At 40.2% G+C, this 14,505-nt stretch overlaps 1 long non-coding RNA gene across 4 annotated transcripts in view; it reads right to left on the minus strand.

Moving 5' to 3' along the window:
• Positions 1-240: 240 nt before the first annotated feature.
• Positions 241-14,505, minus strand: part of LOC107401874 (uncharacterized) — a 104,862-nt gene continuing 90,597 nt past the window's right edge. For all 4 annotated transcript variants that reach the window (XR_006071274.2, XR_001578832.3, XR_013050603.1 and 1 more), the window contains one exon: positions 241-1,457. This is a non-coding gene — a long non-coding RNA (uncharacterized LOC107401874). The remainder of the gene's footprint in view (positions 1,458-14,505) is intronic.

The raw sequence follows: 14,505 nt of genomic DNA on the forward strand, positions 1-14,505 counted from the left end.
CCAAAGTCAGAGATGGGTCTCTGTGAGTTCAAGGCCATACATAGCTAAATGAGTTCCAGGCCAGCCAAGGCTACATAGTAATAGCTTGTCAGGTAAAAAAGAAAGAGAGAGGGTTGGAGATTTAGCTCAGTGGTAGAGCGCTTGCCTAGCAAGCGCAAGGCCCTGGGTTCGATCCTTAGCTCCAAATAAATAAATAATAGAGAGAGAGAAAAAAGAAGACATGTAGAGAACCAGACACAATCATATTGGACTTCAAAATCATTTATTTATAAGATTTCAAGTTGAGAATAGTCTTTAATGTAAAAATGTGAATTAACAACATTGTATTGTAGTAATACACATAGATTTCCATTGGAATTCATTGGCAGTTTTTCTACATTGTGATACAAATATGTACAAATTCATATCCAATTTTCACAGCAAAATTGGGAGTAGCTTGTTGTATAAAAGAAAATTTCATAATGAGGAAATGTCACAGAAGTTGGGAGTTTTTAAGAATACCATCATAACTAAACCTTTGACACAAGAACCAGACCCTTCATTATTTCTTCTTAACAATCCCATCATCCACTGTTCTATCTGATCTTCATTTGATCCTAGTTCAACATTGTGCTTGCTTTTTTGTTTTTGGCAGGGTCTCATGTAACCCAGATTGGCTCTGAACTTCCTACACTTGAGCTTCTGGTTACCTCCAACCTCCAGCTCCTGAATGCTTGAAACCTAGGCGGATACCAACAGAGCCATTTCCTCTGTGCTGGGAAGCACACTTTGCACCTACTAGGTGAGCGCTCTGTCAACTGACAGAGCTACATCCCAGCCAGACACACTGAGCTATGATTCCATTCTACACTCCAGTTGTCAAATCCTGGGTTGGAAAAAAAAAGAAAAAAGTTCTATGAAAAACAAACTAATTTAAAAGAAATAAAATCTTTAGCATTAGAAACTACTTAGAAGTTACTATTTGATTTCCTTAAGCAATAACATTATCATGAGAAAACAATATTGGGTTTTCATGTTAAGTATTTTCGTGGGCATCACTGCATCCAAAAACAACAGCCCCACTCTCCCGCCAAAGAAACCAGCTCTTGGGGCTGGAGAGATGGCTCAGAGGTTAAGAGCACTGGCTGTTCTTCCTAGAGGTTCTGAGTTCTATTCCCAGCAACCATATGGTGGCTCACAACCATCTGTAATGAGATCTGGCTCCCTCTTCTGGCCTGAAGGGATACATGCAAGCAGAACACTGTATACATAATAAATAAATCTTTAAAAAAAGAAAAAAGAAAAAAGAAACCAGCTCTTTAGTAGATCTTCTTCTGCTATGGTCTAGCTCTAGAAATAGACATCTTGCAAGCTCCTTTGAAGGTCCAGCAGGGATGGGCAGCTGTTCATACACCTTTGACTAAAGATAGACCTCCTTCATCAGAGAAACTTGTCTTCTTCCGCCAAGTCCACAGCTTCTGGAGGGAAGGAGAAGAGGACATTAGGCTGGCTAACTAGATCAACTGAATCCACCCTGGCACTCAGTGGGTGACACATATCACAGTCAGATCACCCTTGCAAGAAGACATTCTGCACTTAAAAACTCCAGGGCTCTTTCTGCTCAAACAGAACTTGAGCTCACATTCATGTTGCTTCTAGAAACATAGTTTTCAAATAAAACTGAGATCAGCCAATTTGAAACAAGGAATTTAAATATACAGCTTTAAGGATAGTGAGATGCCTCGGAGGGGAAAGGTGCTTGGCGCTAAGCCTGATGACCTGAGCTAGAGCCCTGAGACCCACATGGTGGAGAGAGCCAACTCCCTCAGGCTGTCCTCTGACCTACACAAACATGCCACGGGACGGACGGACACACACACACACACACACACACACACACACACACCAAAACAAATGAATGAGTGCAATCAATAAATGAAAATACAGCTTTAATAACTCTCTCAGTTTTTCAATTCCCAGACTCACACAGACTTATAAAAAACAGAGAAGTATGCCAAGCCATTTAGTACCCTTCCTGGTTGGTAGCTGATGGATCTTGACCCATCAGCCTTGCCCCAGTAACTGCTTTACTTCATTGGATCACCAGACCTAGTAATCACTCCAGCTATCTTACCCAGGGTACTTTCACCTTTAAAAAACAATCAGAGCCACAATTAAGTCAGCTCCAACTGGGTAAAGGGGAAGCAAACAAGGATGTTTTAGCAATGTCTTGCTGCCAGACAAAACCTGCAAATATTAGGATAGTTCTGCAAGCAAAAACAGAAAGGAAAGAATACAGAGGGATACCTTCATGTGTTTTCTTCACCTGAATGTGTGTGCTTGCAATGGATTCAGCATTTGCTATTTTTGCTCATGGATTTTTTTCTCCCCTCCAAAAGAATCTTGTTAATTTGATTTCTATTGCTTTTGCCTATGTCTTTTTTTTCCTCTTTATTTTCTTGGTAAATATATTTGATGCACGCAAAAAGACTATACAAAATACAAATTACTTATAAATGGGCATGGTAGTGTTTGCACAGCACTTAGGAGGTTGAGACAGGAGGAGCCAGAGTTCAAAGACAGCTTGAACTAGATAGTAAGATTCTGTCTCAAATAAACAAACAAAAAAAATGTTGATTATAAAATCAAATGTAATAGAAAACAGCAAACTAAACACCCAAGAACTGTCCTAAACACACTTTTATCACAAATATATATATATATATATATATATATATATATATATATATGTGTGTGTGTGTGTGTGTATACACACATATATATGTCTAGATATATAGATATACAGATACATATAATAGTGTTTAATTTGTCTTATTTTTTATAAAACTGTTTATGGATTTATTCACTTTTAAAAAAAAAGAAAAACATCAAGAGCAGAATTGAAACCAGGAAAACAATTAGCTTTAGATTCTCTCTCAGGACTCAGGTGTCCATTTGCCTGCATTCTGTCCATCTCCACAACCCAGTATCACCGATTCTTGGTCTCCTGTCTAAATGTTATTCATACCTACACTTAACAGCTGTTAACACATAAACATGTATATGTTCTAAGGCTAGGATCTACACACATATAATTGATAGTGAAAGTGTTCAGAATGGCCATTCTCTCTGCACAGAGGCTCTCTGAGGGCATAGAGCTGGGGACTGGGTGAATAAATGGCTTCTATAATCTTTCCATGTGGTGATTTTATTAGTGAGTTCACTATGAATTTGTCTTATTTTTAAGCTCTGTTTCATAAGCATCACTTAGTGGATGCTGGGGCATCAGTTCAGATCTTCCTTGCAGAACTATGACATTTACTCTCCCATCAGCCAGAATGCTGGTTGCTGAAGGCTGGCAGCTGTGTCCCTCTGTGAGCATTACCCTTGGTCAGGGGAGCTACTTCACCTCCTCCGCAATGGGAACTTGCACTTCATGACTAGTAGGTGGAGACATACAAAAGCCTGGGCCATTTACTTTATGAATGGACAGCTCTGAAAAGTCTCCCAGCTTCAGCACTCTTGCGACATGGCCTGAGGCCTCAATTGTAAATGGCCTCAGTTCAGCTTCTTCGGCTTAACCCTTCTTCCCTCACTCTCTTACAAATGCTGTCCCTAGAGTACTCCATAATAGATCCCCAGCAAGCAAATCTCACCCTCAGCATCTGTTCCCCCAAAACCTGTCATGGGTTGCAGTGTGTCTCCTCAGAGGACCTAGCCACCCTCCGGCCTGTCGAAGGCATTGCTATTTGGCAATAGGGTCTTTGTGAATATAAGGAAGTGATGATGAGTTTCCACTGGGTGGGTGCGGCTTTCAATCCAATCATCCCCCATGGAGAAAGTCAGATGGAGAGCCATACAGAGAGGCAGAGAGAAAAAAGCCCAGTGATGATAGAGGGTGAGTACAGTGATGCAGACACAAGCAGAGGGAGGCTGAAGATTGCTGACAACTACAAAAGCTCAGAAGACGCAAATAGCCATGGCTAGACGCTCCAGATACAGGGCAGCACTGCCAACACCTTGATTTGGCATAGTTGGATTCAGAACTGTGAGAATATATCCCTCCTCTTCCTCTCTCTCCCTCTCCCCCCCCCTCTCTGTATTATGCATGTGTATGTGTATATGTGTGGAAGCCAAAGGTCATTATCAAGTGGCATCCTCCACTGTTCTTCAGCTTAGTTTTTGAGGCAGGATCTCTCACAGAATCTGGGGTTCACAGATTTGGATATATGGCTGGCTAATGAGCTCTAGCGATGTGCCTGACTATACTCCCCTGTGCTAAAGTTACAGGCATGTGCCACAAGACCAAGCTTTTACATGGGTACTAGGAATCTGAACTGAGTTCCCATGCTTGGACAGTAAGAATTTCACCCACTGACTCATCTCCCTGCCCCAAGAAATGTCTACTCCTTAACGTTACATCTCTCCTGACAGGAATGAAGGTCCTTTAAAGAGACATGTGTGCCCTTCTCCTGCCTAACAGACTATGGAACAATGGTCTATTGGAACTATTGACTGTTGAAACAATAGTCACCAAGAAATCAGGGTCACCCCTAGAACACCAGCTAGAAAGAACTGGCTGAAGTGTGAAGCCAATCAGAAGGGAATTTGTCTCCTGGAACAACTTGTCAAACAACTTTGCAAGAGACTGGAGTAGAGACAAAGATGGGTCAACAATGGGTAGGACCATGCCTTGACTTGAACAGCCTAGCTATTCATACTTCTTGCCTTCAATATAAACCTAACCCTCAAGACCCCAAAGATGGACTTGGAAGGTCAACTGGACCACCTTGTCCCTCTTTCAGATATTACCACATCTAATGAATAATTTCTTCTCTGCTTTTCATGGTTGCTTGTCTCTTTAATTGGAGTATTGACAATAGATGGGTTTGTTAATCCTTACTTTGTTGTGGATGCCAGGCCCCAGGTACACTGATAGGAACACTCTGGTAACATAATGGGACTAATCCTTCAAAGCCTAGCCAGAGTAACTCCATCTTGTAGCAAACCATTATTTGTACCTGTTCCATGTACCCAACTGTAGCACATAACAAGCAAGTCTTCCCGAAGTTGGAGAAGTCACTGCAGAGATCACCAGAATCTCTGATATAGACAAGGAGGGAGCAGATATCATAAGACACACAGATAACAATCCCAGAGTCAGACATCATCTGCCTTACAGTGCCCAAGCTTATAGTCATATCTACTGCTTTAATAGTAGATAGAGATCTAAGCCCAAGTTTACATTAATTCTCTGAGCCAAACTCAGGTCCTCATACTTATACCACTGAACCATCTCCCCAGCCCCTAGAGAAACTGCCTTATCAATACCTAAATAATTCTGGGGAACTGGTTTCTATTTCCAAACTATATGCCATCTCAGACAGTGCTTGGGAATTATCTTATTGGTGACTAGTTCCATACTTCATTATCCCTGTATATCATATGTGTGTATTAAGGCTATGGATGAACCAGTCTTTGGGAAAGTCCTATGCCATGGGCCTATTTTTGGTCTGATTTACAGGAAAAGCAAAAGGCCTAATGTCAATGTTTTCACCAAGTCCTTCTGAATAAGCCACTCATTTATCATTTCATGAATGGGATATTTTAATCATTTAAATGGTAATGTTCAGAAAAAGACTTGCTTTCCAAAGACTGTTTCTTATTCATAGAAGAGGTAAAATAAGCTGGTCTTAACATATGAAAAGGCACTGTTTATAGAAATCGAATTCACTGCAAATTTATAGAGGGGGAAAAGCAAAGATTGTGGACAGATCATAAGTTTGAATACAGTTTGCAAGTACATAGAAAACACAGCTCAGTGGGTAGGCAGGCCTGCTGCACAAGCGTAAGGAATGAGTTCAAATCCCCAGCACTTATCTAAAAAGCGTGCACATACCACAACACATACACAAGAAAATAATAAAAAATTTGAAATCTACTAGCAATACTTCTTAGTTTCAAAATGTAGCTGATACTCAAAAACATGGCCATTTGTTTTAATATTTCTGATGCCATTTAGATTCCTTCTTGCTGTTCTAGAGTTTGTCAATGTTAGAGAGGCATCATCAGACTTGTTGATTCTGAGGCTATAATCCCTGAACTTCCCAGGCTTTTATTGCCCACGGACTGGATGTTCAAACCCCATGCAGATAGCTTTTTTCTTTCCCTGCCTGTAGGTGAGAACATTTTATCATCCTTACGGTCCCGAATGCCTACTCAGGAGTAGCTTAGCCAATAGATGGGAACATTTACTGCACACTGGATGTGACACCTGGTACATTACATTCCCCAGGGAATATACTGTGGCTCCATGTTTAAATTTAATCACAACTCTGCTCTTGTTCAAACTTCATATCCACTCTGCTTTGAGACATAATTCAAGTCTTAATCTAAAAGGGAGAAATTTTTTTTTGAGGTGGTCTTACTATGTAGCCCTGGCTAGTATGAAACTCACTTTGTAGACCAGGCTGGCCTTGAACTCACAGAGATACCTGCCTCTGCTTCCTGAATGCTGAGATTAAAAGGCAAGACATAAATTAAAATTTTGTATACATTAGAATGGATTTTATAATAAAGGAAATTAGTGATCTTGTTGCTAAAGAACTTGGGTCTAAAATTTTAATCTCATCCATTTCCCATTGGAAGAAAATTATATATTGATGTACCGTATCTTTAAATATTTATATATTATTACAAAATCCCACTTATTCCTTATTTATTAATGAGAGAATAAATTGTTTATTAGTCTCTGCCAGTTTGAAAATAAATAGAAAAGCAGAAACTAGGTTCTTGGGAGAAGGCTTAGTGATGTGCCTGCTTGACAAGCAAGAGAGCTGGAATTCATATCCCCAGAACACACAGAAAAAGCAATTCTCCCCCACCCCTTGGTGCACATCTGTAACCTAAGGGTTGGTGGTGGAGACAGGCAGGTCTCTGAAGCTCAGTGGCCAGGCAGTCTATTTAAAAATATAAACAAAACTTTTAATTCCTTTTAGTAAGTAACACTGAAAGGCCGGGGGAAAGGGGGCATATATAGTGTTTAGTCTTATAAGAAACTGCCAAGTGTCTGTAAGGTGTTGGTGTCCTTCTGCTCCAGTCACTCCACATACATGCTACTTGGTGCTGTCTCGTTGTCTGGTTGCTGTGTAGCATTTCAACGTGACCTAATTAAGGTTACCTTTACTATAAAAATGAGCATCTTTTAATGTACACATATGAAATCTACTTATCCTTGTGAATTGTTCAAACAATACAAGACTTGAAGACTTTGGGGATTATCAAGGAAAAAGAAGACATCTTCAGCTTATTTGTATACCAAGCAGGGTCTTACTGTGCAGCCCTGGCTGGCCTGCCAGGAAGGCTTCAAACTCAGGCAGATCTGCCTGCTTGTGCCTTCCAAGTACTGGAATTAAAGGGGTGTGCCATCACACAAGACCCTTTGCTGTTTTATTGGACTGTTTCATTAATGGATTATAAGTCCCTTATATACTCTGGAAAGAAGTTTTTGTTTTAGAATATTTTAAAATTATTTTTATCATTCTTTGAGAATTTCATATAACACACCTTGCTTGTATTCACCCCATCTCCCAGAGCTACCCTTACCTCCCTACCCATCCAACCTGTTTCCCTTTTTTAAACCCATCAAATCCAATTTGTGTTGGCCAACCATTCTTGAAAGCAGGCATACTGACGTGTGATCACACCATTCAAGAATACTGACTCTCAAAGTTGGGCAGATGGATCTCTGCGAGTTTGAGGCCAGCCTGGTCTAAATAGCAAGTTTCAGGATAGCCAGAACTAAATAGTAGAGAGACTCTGTCTCCAAAGAAAAAGAAAAAGAAAAAAAAGTCCCAAAGGAAGAAAGAAAAATAGAAAGAAATGAAGGAGGGAGGGAGGGAGGAAAGGAAGGAGCAAGCTGACTCACTCTATTCTAGCAGAGATCAAGTACCAACAGCTCCTTAGCTCATGGTGGGCTATCCCACCCACCTCTCTCTCTATGCTGAGATTTTGTCTGGCTTGAGCTGGAGCAGGTCTTCTAAATGCTGTCACAATCCCTGTGAGTTCATACTGCAACTAGCCTGTCATGTCTGAAGAACAGTTTTCTATCAACCACCTTTGGGTCTCACAATCTGGACAGCAGTTCTTTATCAGGTATTTTTGCATATGTGTGGTTTGACTTTCATATTCTTAACATAGCATAATAAAAACAGAATTTTGATTGTTTTTTTTTAATGTTCATTGATGTTTTGCCTGCATGTATGACTGTGTGAGATGTCAGAAACCCTGGAACTGGAGTTACAGACAGGTGTAAGTCCTGGGATTTGAACCCAGGACCTCTGGAAAAGAATCCAGTGCTCCCAACTGCCGAGCCATCTCTCCAGCCTCAATTTTGAATGTTTTTCAACTTTGATGAAGTCTAATTTATTTTTTGCTATAATTCCTACTTTCTATGTTTTATTGAAGAGAACCTTGCATCATTTAAGTTCACAGATTTAAAAATTTTTTTAGCTCTTACAATTTAGGTGTATGACCATTTCAAGTTAATCTGTGAATACAATACAGGGCACAGGAAAGGGATCTTTTTCATGTGGACCAACCTCTTCTAGAAGCATTTGTTGAAAAAAAATCTCCCCCTACCGACTGGCCTTCACATTTTTATTGGAAATCCCTTGGTGTTGTGTCTGTCTCCATTGTGGAATGACCCACTGATTTATACATCTACCATCCTGTAAGAGACCATGCCTTAATTACTTCAGTTTCAAAGGGAATCTTAAAACCAGGTAACGTTAAACCCTCCAACTTGTTGCCCTTGTCTTGGCTACTCTAGAGGGACTTTGGAATTTCCACACATATTTTAGAAACAACTATTTTATTTCATAAAAATATTAGCGCTTGAGGTGTTCTGATTGGGACTGTTTACGGACTTTGACAGATTCGTGTGAAGCAAGCTGAAATTTTCACACGGTTGAGTCTTACAGTCTACGACACAGTTTGTCTTTCATCATGTGTGCGTTCTCATTCCTCTTGGCAAGTTTGCAGCTTCACTGTACAAGGCATGGGGACAATTTCTTCTATTTGATCTGAGGAATTTTATATTTCCAGTGGTGCCATTTTAGTGGTTTTGGTTTCTTGTGGGAACATGAGCATTTTTAAAGAACTTGATACAACCCTCAGTAAAGGTGACAGCAATTTTCACATTGAATAGAACGAGCATCTTTGACCATGCTTTTCCTTCATTAGCTCTCCATGGGCCTTTATGTACCTGTTCCAAGGTGTCTGATGTATCTACTAGAACATTCTCTCGCCCAACACTTTATGTACATTTAAAATTTGGCCGGGCAGTGGTGGCGCACGCCTTTAATCCCAGCACTTGGGAGGCAGAGCCAGGCGGATCTCTGTGAGTTCGAGGCCAGCCTGGGCTACCAAGTGAGTTCCAGGAAAAGGCGCAAAGCTACACAGAGAAACCCTGTCTCGAAAAACCAAAAAAAAAAAAAAAAAAAAATCTATACTGATAGTATTAAATAGGTTCCACTGTTTATTATTTCTGCTAGGCGCTATGTTTTAAAATATTTACCTTATTTATATGTGTGTGCCTGAATGATGTATGTACACCACATGTGTGTAAGAATCTGCAGAAGCCAGAAGAAAGTGTTGGATCTGTGGAGTTGCAGGCAGTAGACAGTTTTAGGCTGACATGTGAGTGCTGGGAACCAAACCCAGGTTCTCTGGAAGAGTTGTCAGTGCTCTTAACCACTGAACCATTTTTCTAGTCCTAATATTTCTGAAAGACCACATATTGTTAATATATAGGGTCCTCTTTTGCTTCTACCAGATGCATGGTCTCACATCCACATCCACTATATTACATCCGCACAACTCCACAGTGATGGATGCCATGTTGGATTTAAGCCTCTGCTATCAATATCATGACAATTATAATTTTATTTGTTTCCCTCCCCATTTTTGTTTCTGTTTTTGGTTTGGTTTGTTGCTTTTGTTTTTGTTGAGACAGTTTCTCTGTATAGCCATGGCTGTCCTGTAGACCAGGCTGGCCTCTAACTCAGAGATCCGCCTGCCTCTGCCTCTCAAGTGTTGGGATTAAAGGTGTGTGCCACTGCCACCATCACCCGACTATATTTGTTTCTTTATGCATTTATACCTAGAAGCAATATGTGTATCCATTGCATTACATTCTGCTGTCTTCGGAATGGCTTTACCACTTTACTCATAATCCCCCAGACTTTCCATCATTCATCTTTCTAATTTTTTAGTCTACTGGGTATAAAGAATATTGTCATTTTAATTTGGGTTCCTCTGGTTACTAATGAGTATGAGCACATATTTTTATGTTCTTAGCTCATTAGACTTACTCTTCTAAAAACTGCCTGTTTATAATCTTGGACAGTTGTCCTATTGGAACCTTTATTTAGTTATTTTTATGACCTTGGCATTCTTTGTCTCTTGCAAATACTAGTTATTTGTCAAATTTAGAGGCAAAATATAGTCTCTCATATTGTTATCTGTTATAAAATATAAAATCTTCCTCCAAGAATCTGCAGAGTTGGAAGCCTGCAGGTCAGCTATCCTGGAGAACACAGCACAGCAGAAACAAGGGAGCTCTTTTCTTAACATACTAGACAGAGAATTGGTTCCTGAGAATTGTACTCTGAATTCCACATGCACACCGCAGCACACATGAGCCTGCATTCACTCACATGCCATACACAATAACAGTTTTAAATTAGTGTGAAATTAATAATAATATGAACTATATAGGATCTTACCTGGAAATAGGTCATTACATAAATATTTAAAAATTAAGTTCATTATAAGATATTAAAATAGAAAATTTATCAGGAAGCAATTCTTTTTTTTAAAAAAAAATTATTTATTTGTGTGTTTGTCTGCAGAGGTCACAGGAGGGCAGCTGGTCCCCTGGAGCTACAGCTGCTGTGCTTGTGAACTGCCCAATGTGAGTGCTGGGAACCAAACTCCAGTGTTTTGAAAGGAGGTGAGTGTTTTAACCTCTGAGCCATCTCTCCAGACCCGCAGAAAATAATTCTAGCAAAGGGTACAGAATAGTTTACAACCACTGTCTTCATTTTAACTCTTTAGTTCAATGGGCCCTTTTCCATATATTATATATATATATATATATATATATATATATATATATATATATATATATATATATACTGCACACACTCTGTACCTATGGGCAGTAATGAAACACACAGAAACAAACTGGCTACGCTTAATACGATTTCATTGAAAACATATGGCTTTCTCATCAAAAACAAAACAAAAACTCAACCAGAACTCCCTGGAAGCCATTTCAAATGGAGAAATACAGACTTGGGGTTTCCACGAAACTACAAAAGCAGTGTACAAATACTGTTAGAGCAGCAAGACAGACAAGACCACTTTATCCTACTGTGAATTCGGGATTTCAATTTTACTTTACATGGTGTGTTCACAAGTGCAGGTTCTCATGGAGGGCAAAGGAATTACACGTGGCTCCAAGCAACCCAATGTGGGTGCTAAGAACCGAACTTCAATCCTCTGCAAAAGCAGTGCCTGTTCTTAACCATGGAGTTATGGCTCCAGGCCCATTTTCCTTTTTTTTTTTTTTTTTATCAGCATGTATATGTGTGTGCATATCTTAGCACATATGTGGAGGTCAGAGGACAAACTGGGAGTCAGGTCTAAACTTTCACAATGTGAACTTCAGGAACTGAAATCAGATCATCAGGCTTGGTGGCAAGTGCCCTTCCCCTACACTAAACCATCTCAATGACTAAAGTCAAGAATTTCTTATATCACCCAGATAAATTTCCACAATGTACTTATTACATCAGTGTCAGGCAAGAAGTCTTTTCAGATTCTTTGTATGTGTGTATGGCATATGTGTGTGCACCTGTGGGTAGGTGCACCTGCCCCCGTGAGTCCATGTGTACAAAGGTTAAGCTTCGTGAGCACCTTACACCTTATTTTGTGAGACAGGGTAGGATCTTTCAATAAACCTGGACTTCACTATTTCTGATAGAACTGGCTGGTCAGTGAGCCCCTGGGATCCACTGGTCTCCAACATCCCAGCACTGGGGTTACAAATGTACTACTGAGGCCAGCTTTATATGTGGATGTTAGTATCTGAACTCAGGCCTTCCTGCGAGTGCAGCAAGTCCATTACCAAGTGAGCCATCTCCCCAGGTCTCCAGACTTCCTTTGAAAAAATGCAAGCCATACATCTGCCTTTACAGTGCCAAGTCTACACCACAGAAAAGGAAACTACAGCTTTCTATCCTGAATTTTCTTTCTTTTCTTTTTATAGACCAAATTCTGGTAAGACCTAACAAAGTCACTGACTCATTTTTTTCCCCTAGAATAAAACACTTAAAGCCTTGTAAGTATAAAAATATAAGATGACAAGGATTCCTTATTAATGTCATGTTCCTATGACGAATGTTTTTAAGCAGCCAAAGCACATGATTTGGGAGGAGAAAAATCCAAAATAAAAATATCACTTAAATGATGTTGTTTTGTGACAATGATGCACTCTGTAATCCAGGCTGACCTCAAACCTGTGGCAATCATCCTGCCTCAGCCTCTAGAGAGCTGGATCACAACTGTGGGACACCACACTCAATTCCCATTTAAATTCCCAATCCACACAAGTGTACGAGGAGAGAAAGATGAATGGAAAAAAAATCAATTAGAAACAAAGCAAAACGATGTCTGATGGTTTTTGAAGCTGTAGGATATAAAACCTTTAAGTGACAGTACTTATGTCCACCACCTCACTTTCTTCCCAAGGGGAACACAAATCAGTAGCGTCTACCTACATTCGGTATTTTTGAAGATAACTGGTGGTTTGCTCTAACCTGCCCATTAAAATTACATAATACTCTGTCTTTTAAAAATAATAAGGCCTTAGCCAGAGTGGTGGTGCACACCTTTAATCCCAGCACTGGCAGGCAGAAGCAGGTGGATCTCTGAGTGCACAGACAGCCTGGTCCACACAGAAACACAACCAGCACAGCCAGGCTACACAGAAAAACCCTGTCTCAAAACACCAATAAAATGATGATGATGATGATGATGATGATGATGATGCCACCCAGCAGACAAAAACTAATGAATTCTGCCCTGGAAATGCATGTTGATAGAACCAACAAATAAAATCCATCAGAGAAAGCATGGAAGAAGTGAAATACCTTCAGGCTGGACCAAACTTTTCATGCTGATGTGATTCAGTGCTGCCACCCACAAAGTTCACGCTCAAGAACTGCACAATTGAGTCCCCCCCCCCAAAAAAAAAAGTGAAGAAAAAACTCATAATATTTGAAATCTACAGGGGTTTTTTTGGTTTGTTCTTTGAGTTTGTTTTTGGTTTTTCCGTGTAGTCCTGGCTGTCCTAAAACTCACTCTGTAGACCAGGCTGGCCTCAAACTCACAAAGACCCACCTGCACCACCATAAAGGCAAGTCTATAGTTTTGTGTTGGGCCACATTCACAACTATCCAAGGCTGTGTGCAGCTCACAGGCCACGCTGGCCAGTTCTGCATCCCTTCTCTCAGTATCCTAATCCTCCAGAGGGAGAGGGTTGAAGATGCACTCCATTTTCAGACTTGCATTCTGGGGCCAGCAAAATGTCTCACTGGGTATAATGCATGCTGTACAAGCCTAATGATCTGAGCTCAGCCTGTGGAAGCCACATAAAGGCAGAATGAGAGAACTGACTCCACAAAATTGTCCTCTGACTTCCACATGTGTGCTGTGGCACATATGAACCAACACACACACACACACACATACACACACACACACACACACACACACACTTACAAGAGTATTAAGATGTCAAGCCAAATATATGTTAAACTTAAGAAATCCAGATATAAGTATACAAATGGCAATGAACAATTATTTTTCAAATAATATAAATGAAAACTAAAGATCAATTCTAAACAGGTACCACACACATGATCTTGACACAAATATTCACAGATGAGCTGGGGAGATGGTTCAGTGTTTGCCATACAAGTTGAGGAACAAAGTTTAGATTCCCCAGGATCCATGAGGTGACCTGCCTGTAAGTCCAGTGCTCTAGGGACAGAGAGGGAATTTGAGAGATGCTGACTAGCTAGACTGTGCCAATCAGGAAGTTCTGAGGTTCCTAAGTATGTAAGGTAGAAGGTGACGGAGGAAGACATCTTACATCAGCTTCTGGCCTCCACACACATACATGCATACACATACATGCACATAAAAAATGTTCACGGATCCAGAGATACACTAATAAAGCATTTATTCTCAGTAATGGGAACTATTGCATACAGGAAAACAAGACATTATAAAGGGCCGGACTCGAGGCCCCAAACAGATATTCCTACCCAAATCCCTCTCTATATCCCTACATTTTGGTGACAGTGACAAATGAAAAACTAAGTTTTTGTCATCTTCAAAAGTTTGAATTTCTTTTTAAGATTTTACTTTTTAAAAAGTAATAAAATGGCCGGGTGG

The sequence above is a fragment of the Peromyscus maniculatus genome, chromosome 4 (assembly GCF_049852395.1).
Source record: "Peromyscus maniculatus bairdii isolate BWxNUB_F1_BW_parent chromosome 4, HU_Pman_BW_mat_3.1, whole genome shotgun sequence".
Classification (NCBI taxonomy): domain Eukaryota; kingdom Metazoa; phylum Chordata; class Mammalia; order Rodentia; family Cricetidae; genus Peromyscus; species Peromyscus maniculatus.